This window comes from Salmo trutta, chromosome 23 (genome assembly GCF_901001165.1).
Source record: "Salmo trutta chromosome 23, fSalTru1.1, whole genome shotgun sequence".
NCBI lineage: Eukaryota > Metazoa > Chordata > Actinopteri > Salmoniformes > Salmonidae > Salmo > Salmo trutta.
In genome coordinates, this window is record NC_042979.1 from 19,677,150 (window position 1) to 19,689,912 (window position 12,763).

At 44.4% G+C, this 12,763-nt stretch overlaps 1 pseudogene; it reads right to left on the reverse strand.

Annotated features, from left to right (window-relative positions):
- Nucleotides 1-5,713: 5,713 nt before the first annotated feature.
- LOC115160276 (uncharacterized) lies at nt 5,714-7,582 on the reverse strand (annotated as a pseudogene).
- Nucleotides 7,583-12,763: the final 5,181 nt, after the last annotated feature.

Sequence of the window (12,763 nt, forward strand, 5' to 3'; positions counted from 1 at the left end):
ATTAAAGTGACCCGTGTTCAATGACTATGCACATAGTGCAGCAGTCTCTAAGGCGCAGGGTTAAGTACAGGGTGGTAGCCGGCTAGTACTGGGTGGTAGTACTGGGTGGTAGCCGGTTCTGGAGCAACGAACCACCCTTGCTGTCTCTGCCTGTCCGGTTCCCCTCTCTCCACTGGGATTCTCTGCCTCTAACCCTATTACAGGGGCTGAGTCACTGGCTTACTGGTGCTCTTCCATGCCGTCCCTAGGAGGGGTGCGTCACTTGAGTGGGTTGAGTCACTGACGTGGTCTTCCTGTCCGGGTTGGCGCCCCCTCTTGGGTTGTGCCGTGGCAGAGATCTTTACTCGGCCTTGTCTCAGGATGGTAAGTTGGTGGTTGAAGATATCCCTCTAGTGGTGTAGGGGCTGTGCATTGGCAAAGTGGGTGGGGTTATATCCTGCCTGTTTGGCCCTGTCCAGGGGTATCATCGGACAGGGCCACAGTGTCTCCTGACCCCTCCTGTCTCAGCCTCCAGTATTTATGCTGCAGTAGTTTATGTGTCGGGGGGCTAGGGTCAGTCTGTTATATCTGGAGTATTTCTCCTGTCTTATCCGGTGTCCTGTGTGAATTTAAGTATGCTCTCTCTAATTCTCTCTTTCTCTCTTTCTTTCTCTCTCTCGGAGGACCTGAGCCCTAGGACCATGCCTCAGGACTACCTGGCATGATGACTCCTTGCTGTCCCCAGTCCACCTGGCCATGCTGCTGCTCCAGTTTCAACTGTTCTGCCTGCAACTATGGAACCCTGACCTGTTCACCGGACGTGCTACCTGTCCCAGACCTGCTGTTTTCAACTCTCTAGAGACAGCAGGAGCGGTAGAGATACTCTCAATGATCGGCTATGAAAAGCCAACTGACATTTACTCTTGAGGTGCTGACTTGTTGCATCCTCGACAACTACTGTGATTATTATTATTTGGCCATGCTGGTCATTTATAAACATTTGAACATCTTGGCCATGTTCTGTTATAATCTTCACCCGGCCCAGCCCGAAGAGGACTGGCCACCCCTCATAGCCTGGTTCCTCTCTAGGTTTCTTCCTAGGTTTTGGCCTTTCTAGGGAGTTTTTCCTAGCCACCGTGCTTCTACACCTGCATTGCTTGCTGTTTGTGGTTTTAGGCTGGGTTTCTGTACAGCACTTTGAGATATCAGCTGATGTAAGAAGGGCTATATAAATACATTTGATTTGATTAGTAACAGTAGCCGTCTTGTAAAGTTCAGGGCAGGGTACTGGGCGGAGGCCGGCTAGTGGTGACTATTTAACAGTCTGATGGCCTGGAGATAGAAGCTGTTTATCAGTCTCTCAGTCCCAGCTTTGATTCACCTGTACTGTCTCTGCCTTCTAGATGATAGTGCAGTGAATAGGCCATGGCTTGGTTGGCTGAGGTCTTGATGATCTTCTTGGCCTTCCTGTGACACTGGGTGCTGTAGATGTCCTGGAGGGCTGGCAGTATGCCACCGGTGATGCGTTGGGTTGAGCGCACCAGCCTCTGGAGAGCCTTGCGGTTGCGGACGGTGCAGTTTCCGTACCAGGCAGTGAAAGAGCCCGACAGGATGCTCTCAATGGCTGTCCTATTTCAAAGGAAATTGTTATTTTTGACAAACAGCTGTTAGCTTGCATACAGACTGCAAAGCTATACCTCTGATTACGTTGACTGAAACACTGAAGCACTGGCTTATTCCTCAAGAGGAAACATGGCTGATAACATTTCAGACAGATATTAATTAATTCAGATCATCCTCATCAATTAGTTTGACTATTAGGTAAACACAGATGAGCTTTTTGTAGTAAAAGTATGTGACGAAACCTCACAGGCAACCTGTGAGCATGACCATGACTTTACTCTACCTGTACCACATTAATTGATTGATGAGCAATATCAACATTGTAGGAAAAACCTAGAAGGAAAACAGCAGATTGATGACTCCACACAAACAAATCAGAGTATTCATCCAATCAACATTCTGACGGACTATTATGAATGGGGCTAATTCATAGACAGTACAAAAAAGCATAACCACCTAATTAGGCTACTCCTTCACTATTAATACACTGGCTCTTCACCTGGCTACATTAAACAACCTCACATGACCCGGATCGGTTATATCAATGCTCAGTCACCCAGTAGCTGTACAGATCTAATTGGATAACTTTTATTCATTCAGACACATAAGAGACATCGGCCATCACAAATCTCAGTCGGACAGATTTCAAATCGATACCTTCTCCAGTGGCACAGTAAATAGCCATTGACCTATTGGGAGATTTCACTTCACTTTGGGTCACGTCTGCTTAGTTTTCTTAATCCCTCAAGTGTGGACAACAGATTGGCCTCAAGTTTTTCCTGGCTGCATTTAACATTTGCCATCACCCAGACTATTTGGTTCTATCGACTCACTCCATCCCGCCTTGCTGACTGCTATAGTGCTTTTATGATGAAACACACATACTTGTACTTGAACTGAAAACCCATTGTAACGCTGCATAAGGAATATAAACTAGAAACTATATTAATATTGGGCTATGTAATACATTAGGTCTATGTCTTACATGGGCCTTTTTATCAGATTCATATACATAAAGAGTTACTGGGGAATATGTGAAACTATTCAGTAGCCTTCCCTACAACTGTAAGAGCAACCTGACATAAGGCTTTTCTCTATTCATGTAATTTCCTCAACTCATGAATCGGCTGCAATCCATTTCTTACATTGTTTTTACTGCATACCAGTACAGTTTTTTTTCTCACCCTGCTCTGTAAATGTTTCTGTTCACAGGTCCCTTTCAATGTAGCTGATCAGAGGTATGTCAAGGTTCTTGTCAGTCTCTCTTTTCAGCTACTGCTGCGGAGGTAAAATAATGCAATTAAAAATACCTTTGTAAAGGAAACCTTTCAGGATAGCCTATAATGAGTATAGGCCCACATTGTATAGTAAAAGACCCTGAAGGACTGTCGTTATCCCTCTTCTGCATGCCTTCAGTAAATATGCAGTCTATAGCAAGAAGTCAAATGTATAAGCATATTTCAGACATTTGGGGAACCAGACATCCCACTGGGCACACACTGGTTGAACCAACGTTGTTCCCACGTCATTTCAATTAAATTACATTGAACCAACGTGGAATAGACGTTTAATTGACGTCTGTGCCCAGTGGGATATTTGGGTTTGTTAAAGTAAAAAAATGAATTCTGAATTATTTATATTATCCAGTAGATGGAGGTAATATGCCCCTCAAATCTAAAAAGTCTTATCTATGGCATTCAGTATAACATATAAATATGACATGGATCTGCACTCGTCACACATTCATCAAATGGAAATACTTCCACTTGAAACAAACTGAAACCAAGTATCATATCCTTGTAAGTAGTATTATTGGATTGAACATACTAGTTTTGCTCTTTGGCGTTTCTTTATACTGTAGAATGCTATGCAACCGAAACAGACAGTGTACGTACAAATGCTTACTACATGCTGTGCTTATGACAAGCTGTCCCATAGGATCTATTGCATAGCAAACGATTTAGCAGATACAAACAACATGCACGGATATCAGCATTCATACTACTTCAATACTGCAAAAAACCTTGCCCTGTTACTTAGACAGCATGTGGAGATTTTCCTTTTCCTTGCATGGGTGCTCTTATCAATTGCTGCGTTGCCAACACCAGTCAGTTCTGGACGTGCCTGACATCAAGGAAATTGTCCCTCAGATGCAAAGAGACAGGGGCAGAGACAGCACAGAAGAGAGTATGGCAGTGACCAGACCCTAACTGAAGGATATAAACCCGACTGTACTGCCTTGTATGAAGTGATTTCACATTTTTTTTAATGTTTTATTTTACCTTTATTTAACCAGGTAGGCCAGTTGAGAACAAGTTCTAATTTACAACTGCGACCTGGCCAAGATAAAGCAAAGCAGTGCCCAAGCATTCTCCTTTCCGAAGCATTCTCCTTTCCGAACACAAAATTACATTGATCAGAGCAGTCAGGGGTTTATCATGGGTTGTTGTGGAATAAGGACATTATTAGGTATGCAGCACCAAGACTCATTAAGTACCTAAGGACATTCAGGCATTAATGACCTTCAGGCACTGTGGACATGACTATCTAATCAAACAAACTGACGGACAGACGTGATCAGATGGCTCAATACACATGCAACATGCTACCATTATACAACATACTACCGTTATGCCACTGCTGGGGATATCTAGGTGCATCAGCAGTACCTTACAGACACACATAGAAATTGGGTCACCCCTGTAAAAGCAATTGCCTTCTATGTTATACTACAGTGTTGTCTATATTATTTCTCCATGGAGTGTGGCTCCTTTCTATTTTATCTTTTTGTAGCATTCACTATTCACAATGCAAGGGTCGTAAGGTCACCTTTCCTATGGTGATTATATACAACCATACAATGGTCTGACCCAGATGGTTGTGGAATATGTTTTCAGCATTATGTCTAACACCTCATTTTGATTGTACCTATTTGTAGTATACTGTATTGTATATAAATATCTTTAGAAAATCTGTCAAAGATAAATTGGAATAAATAATGAAAATATCCAAGGTTTACATTTACATTTTAGTCATTTATCAGATGCTCTTGTCCAGAAAGACTTACATGTAGGGTTAAGTGGCATGCTCAAGGGCACCGACATATTTGTCACCTGGTCAGCTCTGGGATTTGACTAGCAACATTTAAGTTACTGGCCCAATGCTCTTAACCGCTAGGCTACCTGCTGCCCTAAGGTCTACTACATCAAGCGTGTTCCTTCCTCCCTTATTTGGTGTTTTATAGTAACACTGAAGGCCTTCACCATCACTATTCAATCTATCACTATTCAATCTATTCTCCTGGAATTACTCCAAAACGACTCTTCAATAGCTTCCCTCTAACCCTTCAATTTCTCTATTACCCCATCATCCAGCTCTCTAATCTGAAGGAAATCTCCAAAACCATGCGGGTCAATGGAAAACATCCAATCGATGGCTAACATACCCTTCTTTTGTTGACAGGGCATCTCATTCTAACGTCTAAAGCAGCTTAGGAAAACCTCTACAAATCCTCTACACAATGTGACGTTCCGGGAAAAAATATATAATTGAATTTGGGAGCTGCTTTGGGACAGGTCCAGTGGGATATTAGTGGTACAGCCTCTCGATAGACCCTTATTCGACGGTGCATGGTCCATGGTCATGGTGTTAATAAGAACCCTATCCCCGAGGAGATCGACCTGCCGTCACTATTAGAGAAGAAACAGGTGTCTCATCAGCGGAGTTCCCCTCCAAAAAACAATGATGAACTTCACCCAATACTCATTACCATCATTAACCATCTTATTAAGCAGCTATCTTCTCAGAATGATCTGCTATGGGCACTCAGGTAATTATCTGCTCACATTGTTGTCAGTCCAAATGTGTTTGGTGCTTTTCATTGTGGATACTTCAACAATGGCAGATACAGAATAATAATAATAATACATGGGACTGAAAAAGAAAAAGTAAACATGTCAAAACAAAACAGACAAAAAAAACATGAATAAAGAGAAGGGTGGGCTCAAAGAAGGGAAAGAAAGTGATGTATCAGTATATGGAGAGGGTAGGGTTGGGGTTTGGATACGAACCCGGTTTAGGGTAAGGAGTAGGGTAAGGGTTTGGGTGCTGCTCAGTATGGTGAAGAGAAGAGTGTCGGGGCCTTAAGGGTACGGATGGCTAGAGGGAGGGAGTTCCAGAGCTTAGGGTCAACCCTGGAGAAGGCCCTGTTGCCGAAGCTCTGGAGCGTCGACCTGAGGATGACAAGGGGGCCGCTGTAGTGGAACGGAGTGCACATGTAGGTTGGTGGGGGAGAAGACGTTCTGAGAGGTAAGGGGGTTCGGGGGCAAGATGGTGAAGGGCTTTGTAGGTCAGAAGGAGGATATTGTAATCAATGCTTTGAGAGACAGGGAGCCAGTGGAGTTCACAGAGGACAGGGATGATGTGCTGTCAGGACAGTGTGGGTGAAGAGTAGGGCTGCAGAGCCTTGAACCATTTGGAGCGTATGAAGGGAGCTTGAGTTGATGCCGGAAAGCAGTGTGTTGCAGTAGTCAAGACGGGAGGAGATTATTGCATGTATGAGGGATTTAGCGGCATGATGGGAGAGGGAGGACCTGACATTGGCAATGTTGCGGAGGTGGAAGAATGAGGATTTGACAGTGTCTTATGTGGTGGTCAAATGAAAGGGTGGAGTCCAGGATGACGCCAAGGTTGTGTGCATAGAGGTAGGGAGAGACAGTCGTGTCGTCAATAGTGAGGATGAAATGCCAGCTTTGGTGAGGGTGGATTTGTTGCCTATGAGGAGGAGTTCTGTTTTTATCACTGTTGAGATTAAGGAAGTTTTGTTACATCCATGTTTTTATTGCATAGAGGAAGGATTCAATGTGGGTCAAAGGTGGGTTGAGGAGGGATTTGGTGCTGAGGTAGATCTGGGTGTCATCGGCATAGCAGTGGAAGTCAAGGTTGAAGTGATGGAGGATCTGACCAAGAGGGAGGATGTAGATAATGAAGAGTAAGGGATCCAGCACAGAGCCCTGGGGGATACCCTGTATAACTGCAGCTGAGTCTGAGGTGTGGCCATTGAGGGAGAAGTAGTGGGTCTGGTTTGTGAGGTATGATTGTAGCCAGGAAGTGCAGTTCCCTCAACACCCAAGCCCTCCAGCCTGGTGAGGAGGATCTAAAGGTTCACTGTGTCAAAAGTAGCACTCAGGTCCAGGAGAAATCAGGATGTTGAGGATAACAGCTTCTGCAAAGGTGAAGAGGTCATTGATAACTTCGAGGAGTGCAGTTTCAGTACTGTGGAGGGGGCCGGAAACTAGACTGGAGGAGTTTGTACAAGTTGTGAATTAGCAGATCGGTTTGTAATTGGGAGGCAACAGTACATTCCAGAGTCTTGGCAAGGAAGGGGAAGTTGTAAATGTGGTCGAAGTTATGGATGGTGATGTCCAGTCCTGGCTTTTTTAAGATGGGGGTGACTGCAGCTGTTTTGTAGTTGGAGGGGATAGTTCCGTGGGTGAGGGAGAGGTTGACGATGTGTGTGATATATGGACAGAGAGCAGGCAGGCTTTGATGAGAACAGTGCAGAAAGGATCCAGGGAGACGGTTGTAGTCTTGGATAACATGATGAGTTTTGAGATATAGGGAGAGTCAATGAGGGAAAATTCAGAGAGCGGGTTTCAGGTGTGACGGTTGGGAGGTTGACAGGACGATGGGTAGCTGAGGGAGATTGATGAGTTTATTTTGGTGATATTGTCCTTGAAAAACTGAAGGAAGGAGTTGCAGAGTTCAGTGGAGGGAGTAGAGAAGTTAGTTTGCTGACAGTGGAGAACAGGTTCCGGGAGTTCTTATTGGAGCTGTTGATGATATTTGAGAAGTAGGTGGACCTTGCGGCACTGAGGGCATCTCTGTAGAGGTGGAGTTTGTAGGCCTCAGTGTGGACATTGAGCCCAGACACTGACAGCATCTCTGCAGAGGTGGAGTTTGTAGGCCTCAGCGTGGACATTGAGCCCAGACACTGATTATCTTTATAGAGATGGAGTTTGTAGGTCTCAGCATAGACATTGAGCCCAGACACTGAGGGAATCTTTGTAGAAGTGGAGTTTGTAGGCCACAGCGTGGACATTGAGCCCAGACTTGCTCAGGCACTCCAGGTGATGGCCAGCTTGCTTCAGGGAGCAGAGCTTAGGGGTAAACCAGGGGAGGAGAAGGAAACAGGTTTAGTTTGGAGGGGAGCCATAGAGTTGAGGGAGATAGAACAGTATTGAATTGGGCAGCTAGTTCATCAGGTGAATTGGGGGCGTAGTCAAGGGGGAGGGCAGAGCAGAGCAGATGGCATCAGAGAGTTGGACACGGTCAACAGCTTTGATGTTGCATAAGGAGATGAAGCGTTTGTCAGTGTTGTGGGGTGAGTATGAGGTAAGAGAGAAATGAAGGATATTGTGGTCCGACAGTGGGAACATGGAGGGGGAAATATGAGTTAGGTTGAGGCCAATAGAACAGACAAGGTCTAGTATGAGTCCCTTGATGTGAGTGGTAAAATTGACATGTTGGGTAATATTGAAACAGTCCAGAACAGCAATGAAATCAAGAGGCAAGTTTTGAGTTTGATGAGTCCATGTGAATATTCATATCTCCAAGCAACAGTAAGCAGGAGGAAAGTGGGTGAGTGGTTCAGCAATGGTGAGTAGTTCAGATAGTTCAGACAGGAATAATTCCTTAGCTTAAGGAGGGTGGTACACAAGGTAAGTGTTCATTGAACAAGATGATTTGTAAGCAATGTATTCAAATGAAGAGACAGTAGTGAGAGAGAGTTCAGTTATTTGGATTTTGGGTTGTACAATACAGTGAGGCCGCCACCATGGCTGGTGGAGCGGGGGTGACAAAGGTAGCCATAACCAGCAAGAGTAGATTGGTTAAAAGGAAATAAATCCCCAGGTTGTTGCTAAGTTTCAGTTAGGAGAAAAAAGTCAGGCTTGTCAGATATTAGTTCATGGGGCAAGGGGACTTTGTTGGTTCATTGATCAAGTGTTGAGGAGAGCAAAGTTAGTATTGTGAGACAGAGGTGAGTTTATGGATAGTGGTAGGGTGAAGGGGGCGTAGGCAGTCATGGTTTACAGTTCGAGAGCAGTACAAGATTATGGATTGGGAGCAGGTTGGAGTGAGACCATAGAGCGTTAATGTTGCTACCAGTAGTATACTTGACAGACCAGTTGCGACGTGAGCCACGATGCAGGTAGCGGCATCTACGTAGGATGCATGATGAGCGGACAGGGATACGCACATCAGAGGAGAGCCGATAGTTATTATTCAGACGCCAAAGATCAATGGGGGGAATAGTATTTGGTCCGGACAAAACAGGGAGGAGTTAACCATAGTAATCCAGGCCAGAGGAAACAGGAGGAACCGAGAGGAGCTAGTGGGCAGGTGTATGACAGTGATTTAGATCCAATAAAACCTCAGTAAATCCACATACAGACTACTATGGTTGACAAAGCAGCAAGCCAGAGCCCAACTAACCTACTTTTCACCAGCTAGCACCAGAACCCACAGTCAAAACCCATCTGAAACACAACCTTCGCCAGAAGAGCAAAAGCAAAGAGAGATGAAACTTACTCAATGAGATTGACGTCTGGGGCTTACGTGATGGCAAAAGAGTGGAGGCTGGGTTAACAGAGTAAGAGCCAGGGAGAGAAGCGTTTCATTGAAGATGCCATAGAGCTTGCTGGTAAATAAGCAGGGGGGAGGCGATAGGTATTCCAGAGGGAGGTATATGGCGAGGGAAATCCAAAATAGTTAAATTCCCAAGGCAATAATCCATAGGTGGGTCAGTGAAACAGGAGGCCATCGATCAGAGGAAGATTCCAAGCAGGTGGAGGTCATCACAGCAGCGCAGTCCAGACACAGAGATATGCTAACAGCCAACAAGGAAGCTAGCTAGCACTAATATCCCAGGTCATAAGAGTCACAAAACTCCAGCAGGCATAAAAGTGGGCAAAAATAACAGGCTGAAAAGTAGACAAAACAAACGCTTAACGAAAGACCGACGAGTAAACACTGTTTGTCAGGAACTCAAAGCAGCAGGAGGGGTGAAGTCAGGCGCAGGAGACCAAGGTACGGAGAATTTTTTTTAATGAAATGTATGCATTCGCTACTGTAAGTCACTCTGGATAAGAGCGTCTGCTAAATGACTAAAATGTAAATGTAAGGTCCGTGAACACACGTTTTAATAGGCAACAGTCCAAAACTGCCAACAACATGAAAGGCAGGGCGAAAATACAAATAACAGTAAGAGCACGAAAACAGAGTAGGGGCGCAGCCCAGAAAACTCGTATGCCTTAACACACAAAAATGCAGCGGGAATGCCTAAAACCCAATCTAACCAAACCAGACAAAAACAATCCCACACAATCCCCAAACCTAAACAGAGAGACTAAATAACCCCCCCACTAACGATCTAACACAATACAGGTGCACAGCATAAACCAGACCTAACCAAAAGAAAATGAAAAGAGTATATGTGGCAGCTAGTAGGCCGGCGACGACGACCGCCGAGCGCCGCCCGAACAAGGAGAGGCGCCACCTTCAGTTGACGTTGTGACACTGTTACTAAACAGGTACCAGGGAGAAGTGGCAGTCAAGCATGACGTCAGCAGACAGTGTTGAAAGGTCAAGCTAACATTTCTAGCCCAATGACCACTCAAAACCTGCCCACAAGGCCTGAAAACTAGCCCTTTTTTTCAGCAGCAAGAGAGGAGTTCGCACATTTATACAATAGTTGTCTCCATAACGACAATCGAAATACTTATGGTCAAATTGCTTCTCTACACTTCTCCCATTGTAATTGGTTCATCACACCAAATGATTTAATCTGAACTATAGAAGTGACCGATAGAGAATGGTTAAGAGGTATGTTTTTTTCAGAAAACATTCTTGTGACATGGTGCTAACACAATGTTAATCATTGTGAAATAGTGTTAAAACAAGTCACATTGCTCTAAAATAATCATTCCTTTAAACTGGAGTATAAAAATCTTAAAGCCCCAACAGTTTGCTTTTTGGCTACTTTTATTTCACAATAAATGTCAACTAATGAGAGAGGAGATGCAGTACATTAAGGTAGTGTATTCTACTGTTAATCAGTCCATCAACACTATATTTGATAGTCAGTAATGGAGTTAGAGATAAGTACTCACCAAAACAGTAGTGCTGGTTTGGTAGTAGCCCTCCACCTAGAGGATGAGGTGATCCCCATGCAAGTTGGTGCTGCTGCTGCCATTCCCTATATGTTGCTCTACAGAGACTAGAAGAAGAGACAGAGATATAATGAGGGAAGTGTTAGATAAACAGGGGGAATGAGACTTTACAGACAGATGACTGAAGGAAATGTGTGTGTGTGTGTAAGTGTTCTGCTCACCCACAAAGTGCAGGGTTAGGCCAACCAGGAGCCCCACTATCAGGTTGAAGCCATTTCTTGGACTTTAGGGGTCACTCAGCAACAGGGTTCCAGCCAGTCGGGGGCCAAACGAGGTACATGCTGGTGCTCCCCATACAAGTTGGTGCTGCTGCCATTCCCCATCACTACATAACAGAGACAGAGAGTAGAGGAACATACAGAGATATAATGAGGGATGAGTTAGAGAAACAGGGGGAATGAAACTTTACAGACAGACGACTGAAGGAAGCTTTTAAAAGTTACTCACCCTGCTTTTTTCTTGTGTTTAGCAAACTCCCTGCCCGTATACAGAGCACTCTCCTCCTGCTGTGAACTGCCACTCTGTCTGTCTCTCTCTGTCCTTTTTTGTTCCACAGATCCAAACTATTCAAATTAAATTTACATTACATTTGTCATTTAGCAGACGCTCTTATCCAGAGCGACTTACAGTAGTGAATGCATACATTTCATGCATTTTTTGTATTTTTATAAAAAGCTTTCAAATGAAACAAGCAATTTTACACACGGTAAAAAGTAGTTATCTTGACAATACTGCGTTCCAAAAGAGTAGCAGATTTTAACATTAAACATGTTTGGCTTTACCTTAGGCATCCCTCTCAAGCCCTGTACACTGAGAAGGGACAATAGCAGATAAGGTCAGCTCTAGCAGAGATACAGTGAGCTCCAAGTATTGGGACAGTGTGTTCTGTTTCGGCTATGTACTCCAGCACCTTCGATGCAGACGGTCAGCTTTAATTTGAAGGTATTTTCATCCATATGAGCCGTTTAGAAATGACAGCACTTTTTGTACATGGACTCCCCCCCCCCCCCCATTTTAGGGGCCCAAAAGTATTGTGACAAGTTCACTTATGTGGATCAAAGTTACCAAAAGTTTATTTGGGCCCATATTCTTAGCACACAATGATTACATCAAGCATTGGATTCATTTGCTGTTTTGTTTGTGTTTCAGATTATTTTGTGCCCAATTTGTGTTAGGAATATCGGACCAAATACATTGGTGAATTTGTTCCAATACTTTTAGTTCCCCCATTTTAGGGGACCATGTACAAAAAGTCTGTCGATTGAACTGTTTACAGTCTGTTTCCTCTCTTCTTTAAGATAAGAGGGTTGTCCTCATCTACCTCAGCCTGCTGTGCTGAGTAGATGTCAGTGGCGAAAAATGAGAGCATCCTTGCTGACGGCCTGAATTTGTGGCAGTATATGTTGTTCCTTTGCATGTGGGCTCGGACTCTCATGATGTTCTCATGGGATCTTTCCTGCATTCTGTTTCTCAGCTTGTTTGTTATCAATGCCATCTGGGAGAAGTCACATTCAACAACAGAATTGCTGAATGGCAAAGAAAGCATGGAGAGAGCCACATTTCCAAGTTCCTGAAAATCTTTCTCCCCCACAGCATCAGTATGTTTAGCAACCTCTAACCAGAACCCTTCTATTTTACTGTCTTCTTTGTTGGTCCCTTCTTGAGTGTGGATCACTCTCCATTGTCGGTCAGCCTTTCCAGGATCTCCTTTGAAGAGAGGGAAGAAGGAGAAAGCATCTCGACGTGACTGAGCACAATGCTCAGGGAGAGAGACTTGAGTGCCTCCAATTGTTTGTTGTTATCCAGAAGTCTCTTCTTGATCTCCCTTGTCAGAACTACCATGTTGTCTATGCACCAGCTTTTCATGTCCTGTACTATTTGTGGGTCTATTCCTCTGGCTTCAGAGAGGGCAAGGCGGAACTGAACCCCGA